General features: G+C 55.1%; 1 long non-coding RNA gene and 1 pseudogene across 2 annotated transcripts; one reads left to right on the top strand and one right to left on the bottom strand.

The window, feature by feature from the left end:
- Positions 1 to 9,538: 9,538 nt before the first annotated feature.
- LOC123623712 lies at positions 9,539 to 9,630 on the bottom strand (annotated as a pseudogene).
- Positions 9,631 to 9,641: 11 nt separating this feature from the next.
- LOC123623633 lies at positions 9,642 to 10,629 on the top strand. 2 transcript variants are annotated; one of them, XR_006729940.1, is made up of 3 exons: positions 9,642 to 9,888; positions 10,008 to 10,093; positions 10,206 to 10,629. It is a non-coding gene; the product is annotated as an uncharacterized LOC123623633 (long non-coding RNA). The 2 variants fall into 2 exon arrangements; XR_006729939.1 differs by having other exon boundaries at positions 10,008 to 10,108.
- The last annotated feature ends 273 nt before the right edge of the window (positions 10,630 to 10,902 follow it).

The following is a 10,902-nucleotide window of genomic DNA, read 5'->3' as shown; positions in this document are numbered from 1 at the left end:
ACGCTTCCCACATCTCCCCCTTCTTTATTATTTAAGAAAGCCTGCCAGACTTACAACCACCTCGTCTCGTGCAATGAGCGAACTCGGAGACGTGCAGAGGCTGGTCATAAAGGCGGCCGTGGGTAAGGCCTCTGTCTTAGGCTACGCGGGCTGCCTCCCGGCCTGGCACCAACTGGTGTGCCTCCAGGCGCGGGACCCACGCATTCCCGTCATGGAGGTACCTTACAGCCGAGAGAGGGGGGAGAGCAGGCAAGTCGCGGAATGCCTATAACCTGGCCATCCACACGTGGGGGTCCTGGCCGAGTTGCAGTGCGGCAAAGGCTTGTTGCAGCAACATTTGGTTGCGCCGATTGCGACGCGCCATACGGGTAAGGGCCACAAATCCTATCAGGGCCACAGTCGTGAGCAAGGCTAACAAACAGCCCATTCCCGCCCACTCTTTCACATGGTTAGCCACTTGCCACACCCAATCCGACAGTCCTTGGGCAAAGTCCACGTCGACTCGCGTAGAGTTGACGTGAACTATACTAGCCTGCAGCTGTTCCATCAGAGTCTCAAACTCATTGGACCATGCACCCAACAACTGCTGTGACAGGGTTCGTGATAGGTTAGCTGCCCGGGAAGCGTTCTGAAAAGGGATAGAGGTGACACACATGCCAGGCAGGCGCCACTCGCATCCGAGCTGCATGACCTGCATCAACAAGTCCACTTGTTTTTGAACCAAGTCCACTCTTTGATTGAGGATCATGATGCCCCCTTTCAGCTGAGCGTTGACGTTGGATTGGGTCGCCAGGGCGGTCGCCACCCCCGACGATAAGTTGTTCAAGGCGGTGGCCGTCTGCACCGAAGTGGTGAGCGCAACTGCAGCCGTCGCCGCGGCAGCCACCGCGGCCGCTACGGCGGCAACTATGGCTGCGGTGATGCCAAAGTCGCGTCGCTGCCGATACAGCATCGTGGCCGAGGGCGCCTCCACAGGGATATCAAACGGGAGGAAAGGTAGTTCTAGAGACTCGTTGGTGGTAAAAAAGCGGGGAAAAACTGTGGCGTCATGCCGGACGGGCATCGGCAGAGGGAAGACATCCATCAGGGCCCAGCGCGCTTCCGGTACCGCCGTCGCCGTCGTCAGGGCTCCCGCCAGCATCAGCATCTGCAGTGACGCCATCCTGGCCCGCCGGACGCTCGTCCGCCTCAGCCGTGGTGTGCACCGAGCGGGTCAATCGTGCCGGAACCCAAATAGGGTCCTCGCGATCCTGCGGGAAAACACAAACAGCTCCCCTGGATCTGGCTATAACCGGATCTGGGCCTCTCCACTGGCTCGTCAAGACGTCCTTCCATTTTACCGCCTCGCGGTGAGCCACCGGGGGGGACGTGTGTCTCTCTGCCGCAGAGCGGCCGGACACATCCAAAGTCAAAAAATTTAAGGTAAAAAGGGCAAGGGAAATGGTGCCTTTTGGGGACCTCTGTATGGCCTCCAGGGCATCTCCCCCTTTCTGTTTTTGTAGATAAGCCTTGAGCGTGCCATGGGCACGCTCCACAATGCCTTGTGCCTGAGGATTGTAGGGGAGGCCAGTGAGGTGTTTGACTCCGAGGCGAGCACAAAATTGTTGGAAAACTCTGGAGGTATAAGCGGGGCCATTGTCTGTTTTAATAGTACTTGGCTTGCCCCAGGCAGCCCAAGCCTCCAAGCAATGGATGATGACATGACTGGCTTTTTCCCCCGCCAGTGGCGTGGCGTGGAGGACACCAGAACAGGTATCTATGGAGACATGAACAAACTGAGTTTTTCCCAGAGAGGGAATATGAGTGACGTCCATTTGCCACAATTGTAATGGTCGCAGACCCCTGGGATTTACTCCCGTATGCGCGACATTGCGAAAAGGAGCACAAGCGTGGCACTGCAAGACAATCTCACGCGCCTCGGCACGCGAGATGTGAAATCGGAGACGCAAGGTCTCAGCTGGCACATGGTAAAGTGTATGAAAATCTTTGGCGGCAGCAAGATTATCGGCCACCCAAAGAGCGCGGGTGGCCCGGTCTGCCATTGCATTTCCCGCCGCCATGGGTCCAGGCAAGAGGGAGTGTGCTCTGATATGCTGAATAGAGAATGGGCTGGTCCTACTCAGGATGATGTTCCTGAGGTCCGTGAATAAGGAGAAAACTGTACTTCTAGGAAGGATATAAGGGGAAGTTTCCAAAACCTTCACTGCGTTAACCACGTAGCAAGAGTCTGAGATGATATTAATGGGATCGGTGATGGTGCTGAGAACCAGGCCAACTATTGCACACTCCACCAGCTGAGGGGAGGCGTAAGGGAATTGCTTAGTAAACACCTGGTCCTGGATAACATAACTCCCAATGCCTGTTTTAGAGCCATCAGTATAGACATCCAGGGCATTAGGCAGTGGGTGTGCCGAAGTCACCTTCGGGAAAATGAGGTCATTTCTCATAGCAAATTGTAATAGGGGATGTTTGGGGTAATGATTGTCAATGCCTCCTGGGAAAGCGCACCGCAGCACTGCCCATGCATCAAGAGTGGCACATAAGGTGTCTATCTGGTTAGAAGTGTATGGACAGATGAGGCTCTCTGGGTAGCGCCCGAAGTGGGAGAGAGCCATGTGAAGGCCCTTTAATGCGAGGTCAGCTACACAGGTCGGGTAGTGACCAATCACCTTTCCCGGAGAGGCTTGAGGATGTACCCAGAGAAGGGGACCATCCTGCCAAAGCACTGCTGTAGGAAGTGTAGGAGAGGGGAGCAGGCAGAGAAGAAAAGGGTCCTGGTGACGAATGCGTACCAGATGCGCACTCTTAATGGCTTCCTCAACCCTATGCAAGACCTTTAGGGCTTCCGGAGTCAAGGTTCTAGGGGATGTGATATGAGGGTCTCCCTCAAGAATCTGAAATAAAGGCTTTAGTTCAGCGGTGGTAAGGCCCAGAAAAGGCCGAAGCCAATTGATGTCTCCTAATAATCGCTGGAAATCATTTAAAGTTCTCAAAGCATCTCTTCGAATGGACAGCCTCTGAGGTACAATTTTATCGGGAAGGATGCTACTGCCAAGAAATGAGCCCACCGCCCCTTCCTGCACTTTATCGGGAGCTATGGACAGCCCCCTTTCCTTTAACTGAACATGAAGGAAGGCGAAGACCTGAAGCAACAACTGGGCATCCCGATGGCATAGTAGAATGTCATCCATGTAATGGATGATTCTTACCTTAGGGTACCTCTGTCGAACAGGCTGGAGAGCCGCGCTAACGTAAATCTGGCATAGAGTGGGACTGTTAGCCATGCCCTGAGGCAGGACCCGCCAGTGGTACCTTTCATCAGGCTGCTCATGGTTCATGGAAGGGAGTGTAAATGCAAATCTAATTTTGTCAGATGAGTGAAGGGGAATAGAGAAAAAACAGTCTTTAATATCCAAAATGATCAGATTCCAATGCTTGGGCAAGGCAGAAAGAAGGGGCAACCCTCGCTGGACAGGCCCCATTAGGCGCATCTGGGCGTTGACTGCCCTTAGGTCCTGCAGTAAGCGCCACTTTCCTGACCTTTTCTTAATCACAAAAATAGGGGTGTTCCAAGGCGAGTGAGAGGGTTCAAGGTGCCCAAGAGTGAGCTGTTCCTGTACCAACTCACGGGCTGCAAGCAATTTGTCGGAGGGCAATGGCCACTGAGACACCCACACCGGGTCCTCCGAAACCCAGGGAATGGGCAAGGCAGTGTCAGCGGCCCCTAGGAAAAACCCAGCCCCTGTCTACCGGGATTGTGACTAGGCCTAAGTGGTGTTGTCCTGCCTTGCAAACTCTTTCCTAATCCTTTACCTGGGACCCATCCCATGTTACTCATCATGCCTTGGCTCTGAGCAGAATACTCATTTGTTAACTTAAGGTTTAACTGTCTCAGGACGTCTCTGCCCCAGAGATTCACTGGTAAGGGGAGAACAAAAGGCTTAAAACTACCCCTACCGCCTTCAAGATCACTCCAAGACAGAGTTCGGGCACTCACGGCTGGGGCCGAAGCGTAACCCAGGCCCTGTAAAGTTGCCTCTGAGCGGGTGAGCGGCCAGCCTTTAGGCCACCACCGCTCAGATATGATACTAGTGTCTGCTCCCGTATCCAGCAAACCCTCAAATTTTATTCCCTGAACAGTCAATACAAGGGTCGGACGGGTGTTTAAATCCAAAGACAGAAAGGTACAAGTGCCTCCGGACGACCCGAACGCCTTACTACCACGTGGCTCCTGCTTGCTGGGGAACCAAGCGTGAAGGCTAGGGAGGAGCAGAAGCTGAGCAAATCGGTCTCCGGGGTGGATGGAGATAATTCCCCAAGGTGATGAGCACATGACCTTTATTGGCCCCTGGAAGTCTGAGTCTATAACCCCCGGGTGGACAATCAGCCCTTTTAAGGTAGCCGATGACCTCCCAAGCACTAATCCCACAGTATGACTGGGCAGAGGTCCTTTAAAGTCTGAAGGGATAGGTTGACATCCTAACCCAGGTGTCAAAACTGTGAGGGTGGTGGCACGGAGGTCCAATCCTGCGGAACCGGGGGTGGCCCTCCTAGGTTCCCCCCCGGTAGCGCCGGATTCAAGGAGGGACGAGTCCCCGGGGTCAGCAGAGACGGGCCCGGGGGCCCCTGGGGGCTGTCCTGCGCCAGCATCGCCCCATATGTTTGCGGGCCCTGGGGTCGTGGGCCCCGCCTCCCGTTTTTTGGCAGTGCAACCATGCTGCCGCTAGGCCCTCGGGAGATGGGCCGGCCTTCCTTGTCTTTAACGGATCGGCACTCTTCGGCCCAGTGCCGACCTTTCTGGCACACGGGGCAAACCCCCGGCTGGGAAGATGATTGCTTCACCTTACTGGGCGCTCGGCACTGTCTTTTTAAATGACCGAGCTTGCCGCAGTTGTAGCAATAGCGTTGTTGTTGGGCTTGTGCCGCTATGACCGCGGCCGCCAGGCCTTGATTAGTCAGAGGACCCCCAATCTCCCTGCAAGCCTTCAGCCATGCATTTAATCCTTTACTTTTCCATGGCGTAATAGCATTCCGACATTCCGAAGTGGCCCGCTCAAAAACCAGTTGCTCAACCAACGGCAAGGCCGTGTCTACGTCCTCAAAAATCTTTCCTGCGGCATCCATCATGCGAGCCACAAAATCCGAAAACGGCTCTGCCGGAGCCTGGACAATTTTTGTCAGATTGCCACGCACCTCCCCCCGTTTGGGCAAACACTTCCAAGCCTTAATGGCTATCTGATTTACCTGGACATACACCTCCTCCGGGTAGGCCGTTTGATTATTGGCCCACTGCCCCTGTCCAGTGAGCATGTCAAAAGTCCACGCTGCTCTGCCGCCTCCCTGGGCTGCATTCGCACGGGCCTGCGCGGCACACCCGTCATGATACATGGACTTCCAGTCTAGATATTGGCCCGTGGTTAGCGCCGCGCGCACCACCTGCTGCCAATCCGTGGGCGTTAGGGCACTAGCGGCAAGCCTCTCCAGCAGTACTAAAGTGTAGGCTGCGCTATGCCCCCAGTTGCGGACCGCCTCTGCAAATTCCTTTAATTGCTTATGGTCCACAGGTTGCCAATATCTCTGATTATTGTTGTCCACATACACAGGGAAAGCAAATCCTAGCTCTCTCCGCGCTTCTGGGGGGAGGAGAGACGCTCCACCCCCCGGTGCGGGCCCAACGAGGGGCACTGTAGGTGGGGGCAGGGAATACGGGGGAGGCCAGGTCTCTATATCGAGCCTGGGCGGGGCCTGCCTTCTCGGCTGGACCACATCCTGTTTTTTAAGTCCCCGTATTTCCTTTCTCAACTGCTGAAAAGAGGGGGTAGCTTCTTCCCCCTCCGAGGCGGACGATTCACCTTCCGCCTCGGACAAATGCAAATCTGCAAATTCTGGCAACAGCGGGTCGTCACCCGTTTGCCGGTTCTCTACCTGACATGACTGATCGTCCTTAACCGTTGCAACTCCTTCCCCTCTCCCTCCTTCTGAGAGCTGAGACTGCACTTCCGCAAGCTGTTCTGCTGCACTCTGCGAACCCTGCGGATCGCACTTTAGGCAATCCATAACTAACCTATGAAGTATCAAGACGCCAGGCCTTAAATCTAACGCCTCGCGTAGATCATGGCCCACCTTCCTCCAAGATGGTATGGTGAGCGAGCCGGAGGCTAGGAACCAAGGGGACACCCGGTCCACCTCCCTCAACAATCTCTTTAGGTCATGATCGTCAACATGAATCTTATTTTCAGCAAGCAGGGTTTTCAGAGGCCACAGAAACCGGCGTAGTGGTATGTTGCCCATGTCTCTCTTGGGGGCGGGAAAATTGGCCGTCCCACACTGTAGTTCTGAACTCACCTCACAAGAGGTCGTCTCCGCTGGTGCCCTGGTGGTACAGTTCCCGGGTATCGGCACCACTTGTCGCGCCCGCCTCGCCAGCAAGGAAGACGCGGCAACAGGAGTTCTTCTACAGTGCTTTATTGGGGATCCCTCTAAGCTTCAAGATGCGGAAGACCCTGAGCACAAGCTCTCACACAGTAATATACTCTCAGGGAAACAGGAAGTAACAGTGATAGGCCACAATCAATCACAAGCGGTCACCAATAGGCCAAGCCAGAAAACCTCATATGCATACTTATGCAACAACCCTACAGATGTACTACGCATGTGCCGCACTTGTTTACCTCAGCCAGGCCACCGGAAATCGGCGCCATCTTGCAATGGCGTCCACGCTTCCCACAGTCAGTTGCCCTGGTGACATTTGGAGTGTGGCCTGCAGAAGTGTGAGAATAAGTTTCTGTTGTTTTAAGCCACCCATTCGTGGTCATTTTTTACAGCAGCCACAGGAAACTAAGCCGGGGTCCAATCAGAGACACCACGGGGCATCCATGGGTAAAAGAGGGTGCCCTGGTCACAGCCACAGCCCAATCAGCAGTGGTGGGTCAGGCTGTGAGGGCCTCTGCCATCACATGGGCTGACTTCCTGTTGGCAAAGACGGAGGGAGGTCTCTGGCCTATGGTGGTTTAGTGAGTCCGGACGAGAAGCAGCTTCCAAGCCCCACCACGTGCAGGACCAGGGGATGGGGAATGACATCCTCTGGCTGGGAGAGTCCCTGGAGGTCAGTAGCCGGGGTGGATGGGGCCACTTCAAAACAAGGCAGGAAGATCCCTGTTGCTACCAGCTGTGCCATCTCCTTGCTGTGACTCACCTGAGCACCGGCCATGGCAGGGGGCTGGGACAGGTTCATTCCCACAAATCCCAGCTCCACATGACCCTGAGGAGTGACTGTGAACATGGGGCGAAGAAGATGGTGGAGCAGAGGCCACATGGAACCCTCCCCAGGGTGCTTCAGGGAATCCTGCGGTACTCTGTGTCACTCCCCTGGATGGTCATCCTCCTTCACAAATAGGAAGGGTGGCAGCAACATCCAAGGAATCCAGCTTCTCAACTGCAGAGCCTCGCTCGGGTGGCTGGCTTGTCTCCTCCATCAGATGAGCACAGGGGGAGGGACTCCTTCTGCCCTGGAGTGGAGCGGGAGGAAGCTGTCGCCTCAGCCCTCTGTGGAAAAGCCTGGAAATCCCGCTGGGTTACACAGACCTTCTCTCTCCTGCCCGCCCTGACACGGAGCTTTGTAAGATTTATTTATTTTTAGGGTTCAGCTTATGAAGCATTTATATCTAGAAAGCACATTTCCCCAAATCTTTAAACGCTGCTATGCAACTAATAAATCAAACTATACATTTCATGAACCAATTGACTGGAGTGATTAAATGCTGATTTCACAGTTAGGCAAGGTCTTTTTTTCATTGTGGGAAAGTATACGTAACATTGATCGTGTGACCCATTTATATGTAAGTGTACAATTCCGTGACATCAGAACATTCAGAATGTGTTGAACCATCACCACTATCTGTACCTGACATTGTTCATCACTGGACACAAACTCCAGGCCCATTAAACACTAACTCCCTGGGCCCCTGAACCCTTATGTCCACTTTCTGTCACTATGAATTTGCCTGTCCCAGGTCGCTCATAGAAGTGCCATCACACAGTATTTGTCCCTCTGTATGCCTTACTGAAATGTGGCTTTTTGGTGATCTTGGCCCTATGAGCAGAACATCACATGAACCACAAAGTGTCACATCACTGGATCCCATGGCTGAAACTTCGCTGAACAGAGAGAGAGAGAGAGAGAGAGAGAGAGAGACCCTGGTGACCTGAGCCTTAGTTCCCTTCCATCCTGCCCTTGACGGGGCCTGGGCCCATGGCATGTTTCCATGAGTGACACAGTCCCTGGGCCAGGTCCGTCTCCTACGGAGAAGCCCTCCCGCCCTGCCCTGGCCCCAGACCACCTTCCTGCCTTTTTGGCTAATTGGACTTGATTGGGCGAGCCCTGGAGGGGTGGGTGGGGATCGGGGAGTCGCTGGAGGGGGAAGGTAGGGGCAGGGGACGTCCTCCCGCTGCGCCGGGCGTCGCACTTCAGGGTGGCCCGTCCCCCGCTGCCTCCTCCCCGCACACCCCGCCAGGGCTCGTCCCAGGGCTGGGACTCCGGTTCCGAGGAGAGCGCTGCTGTGGGGAGTGGTCGACCGAGACCGCGGTGGTGGTTGGCGGGGTGGCCCCGCGTGGCGTCCCCTGTCCCGGGGGTGGGTGGCGCACGGGCCCGATGAGGGCGGCCGTCCAGCCGCCGCGGCCCTCTCCCTGGCCGCAGGGGTGGAGGGGGTCGCTCGGTCCGGACCCCGCCTGCCTCCACTGCCCCTCTTCTCTCCCGCGAGTCGAGGTCAACCAGCAGGCCGGCCGTCAGCGGCGCTGGGCGCGGGTCCCCGTCGGGGTAGAGCGGCAGGGTCTCTCGGGTGTCGGGCTCACGCCTCCGCCGGTGCCGCGGCGGACGCCATGGTACACGGGGTCGACCAGATGTCCCCGTCACACTAGGTCTCTTTGGGGTTGGCATCGGCCCCTGCGGCCTCGTTGACCCTAGGGGTCTCCGGGAGAAGGTTCTGCAGCTGCACCTTCTTGACTCCCTCTCACTTCCTTAGTACGTGGCCAAAGGTGTGACTTTTTTTTCTTCGCTCTCTCTCTCCTCTCTCGCTCTCGATCTTCGTTTCTTTACTCCCCACCCCCCCTTTTTTTCCCAAACGCACGCAATTATCACGCTCATGAACTATCACGGGACCTGGCCTGACTTTAATTTCCGCCCCCCTCCCTTGCAGTCCCCCGCTGGCAATGCTCACCCGGGCCGGTGTGCCTGTGAACTCGCTGGTCGACCAGATGTCCGGTCTCTGCCAGCCATCGTGGTAGAGGCTTCGGGTTGGATTTCGTCCCTCTGGCCCCACTGCCCCTAGGGGTGGCCCTCCGATCGGTATTCTTCCGGCGGGGGGCGCGGGGAAGGGGGGCACCGGAGTGTTTCTCTCGGAGTTTGTGTCTGTGGCTTGTTGATTTGCTCTCACTCCCCTGCTATGTGACCGCGGTGTGACTTTCTTTTTTGCCCTTTCATTTTATTTATTCTCTCTTTGCCTTTTCCTGCCGCCTTTTTTCCCCTGTATTCATTGTTTCACGTCACGCGGGTGATGTGCCCACACACTAGGAGGCACATCTCACACGTGTGTGTGAACACGCAATCACCATGTTTATGAACTATGACGGGATCTGGTGTGACTTTGTGATTATTTTCTTTTTCCCTCCCTCCCCTCTCCCTCCCTCCCCCCTTTCGCCGTGCTGACAATGAGCTCCGGGCTCGTGTGCCCGCCTGGGAATCTGGGAATCGGCTGCAGACGCCGTGGCCCCGGGTCGACCACATGTTGCCCTCGGCCCCCCTCGGCAGTGCCCTGGGGTCCACCGGATGTCTCCGGCGAATTGGGGCCGTAGTGTGCTGTTGACGGTGTGGTCACTAGGTGTCGCTCTCGGGTCAGTATTCTTCCTTCTGGCTGTGACTTTGGTCTCTTTTTTTCAAAATTTCTTTCTTCTTTTTCCCTTTGTTCATTTTCTCTTTTTCATCTCTTTCTCTGTTTCTTTTTTCGCGTCAGATGGATGATGTGTGGACGAAACGCAGTGTGAGGGAGAAGACACGTCTCGCACGTGCGTGTCAACACCGGATCGTCACGATTTGAAGGTACAGATGGATCTGGTAGGACTTTTTAATTGTTTTTTTTTCTTTCTTTTTTCTCTCTATTTTTAATTAGTAAGACTGACAATGCGCACTGCCTGCCTGTGTTACTCCGTAGAGCTCACGGGTGAAGTCCACTCGGAAAATGCGCTCCAAGGAGGAAGGGGAGCTGGATGGGCCACGCACGGCACGCCCCACCTCCACACCTCCCCACCCCACTGCCATCAGAGAGTCGGTTCCTTTCAGGCTGACACTGGCACCGGTTATTGGGTATCACCTAGCGGCCACTTTGATCAGACATCGGGATGGGGAAAGTCAGCTGATGTTGGAAGCTTAAGAGTTGACTCCTTAGAGGTGTGGAGGGCGGGGTTCAGATCATCGGGGTGTAGAGCACGGTCGGGTCCCACCCTCTTCTTCCTGGGCTCGCAGCTCTGGGCCCGCCCCAGGCAGCCCTAGCCTCTAGCGGATCTCCGCCCACCCGCCCTGTTGTCTGCGAGAGGCGCCCCTCCTCCCGCTCCCTGCCTCCTCCCGGGACCATAGGCCTCTGCCTGTAGTTTTTTTTTTTTTTCTTTTGGTTTCTGTTTTACCTTGTTTTTTAGGTTTATTGAGTATCATATCGTATAAAAATTTAAATCACAGAATGAATTATATAACAAGATATGTCTTTTTATCCTATGCTGAGAACAATGCATTTTCTCTTCCTGTCAATTTTCCTGTCCTGGAAGAAATACAAAGTTGTTCATGATACTTCCAACTCATCTTCCAGTTTCCCTGACTCAAAACACTGTCAACACAATGTATCCGATCCTGTCTCT

This window comes from Lemur catta, chromosome 18, assembly GCF_020740605.2.
Source record: "Lemur catta isolate mLemCat1 chromosome 18, mLemCat1.pri, whole genome shotgun sequence".
Taxonomy (NCBI): domain Eukaryota; kingdom Metazoa; phylum Chordata; class Mammalia; order Primates; family Lemuridae; genus Lemur; species Lemur catta.
Note: the sequence above shows the minus strand (reverse complement) of the source record. Positions and strands in the feature narration are given on the sequence as shown.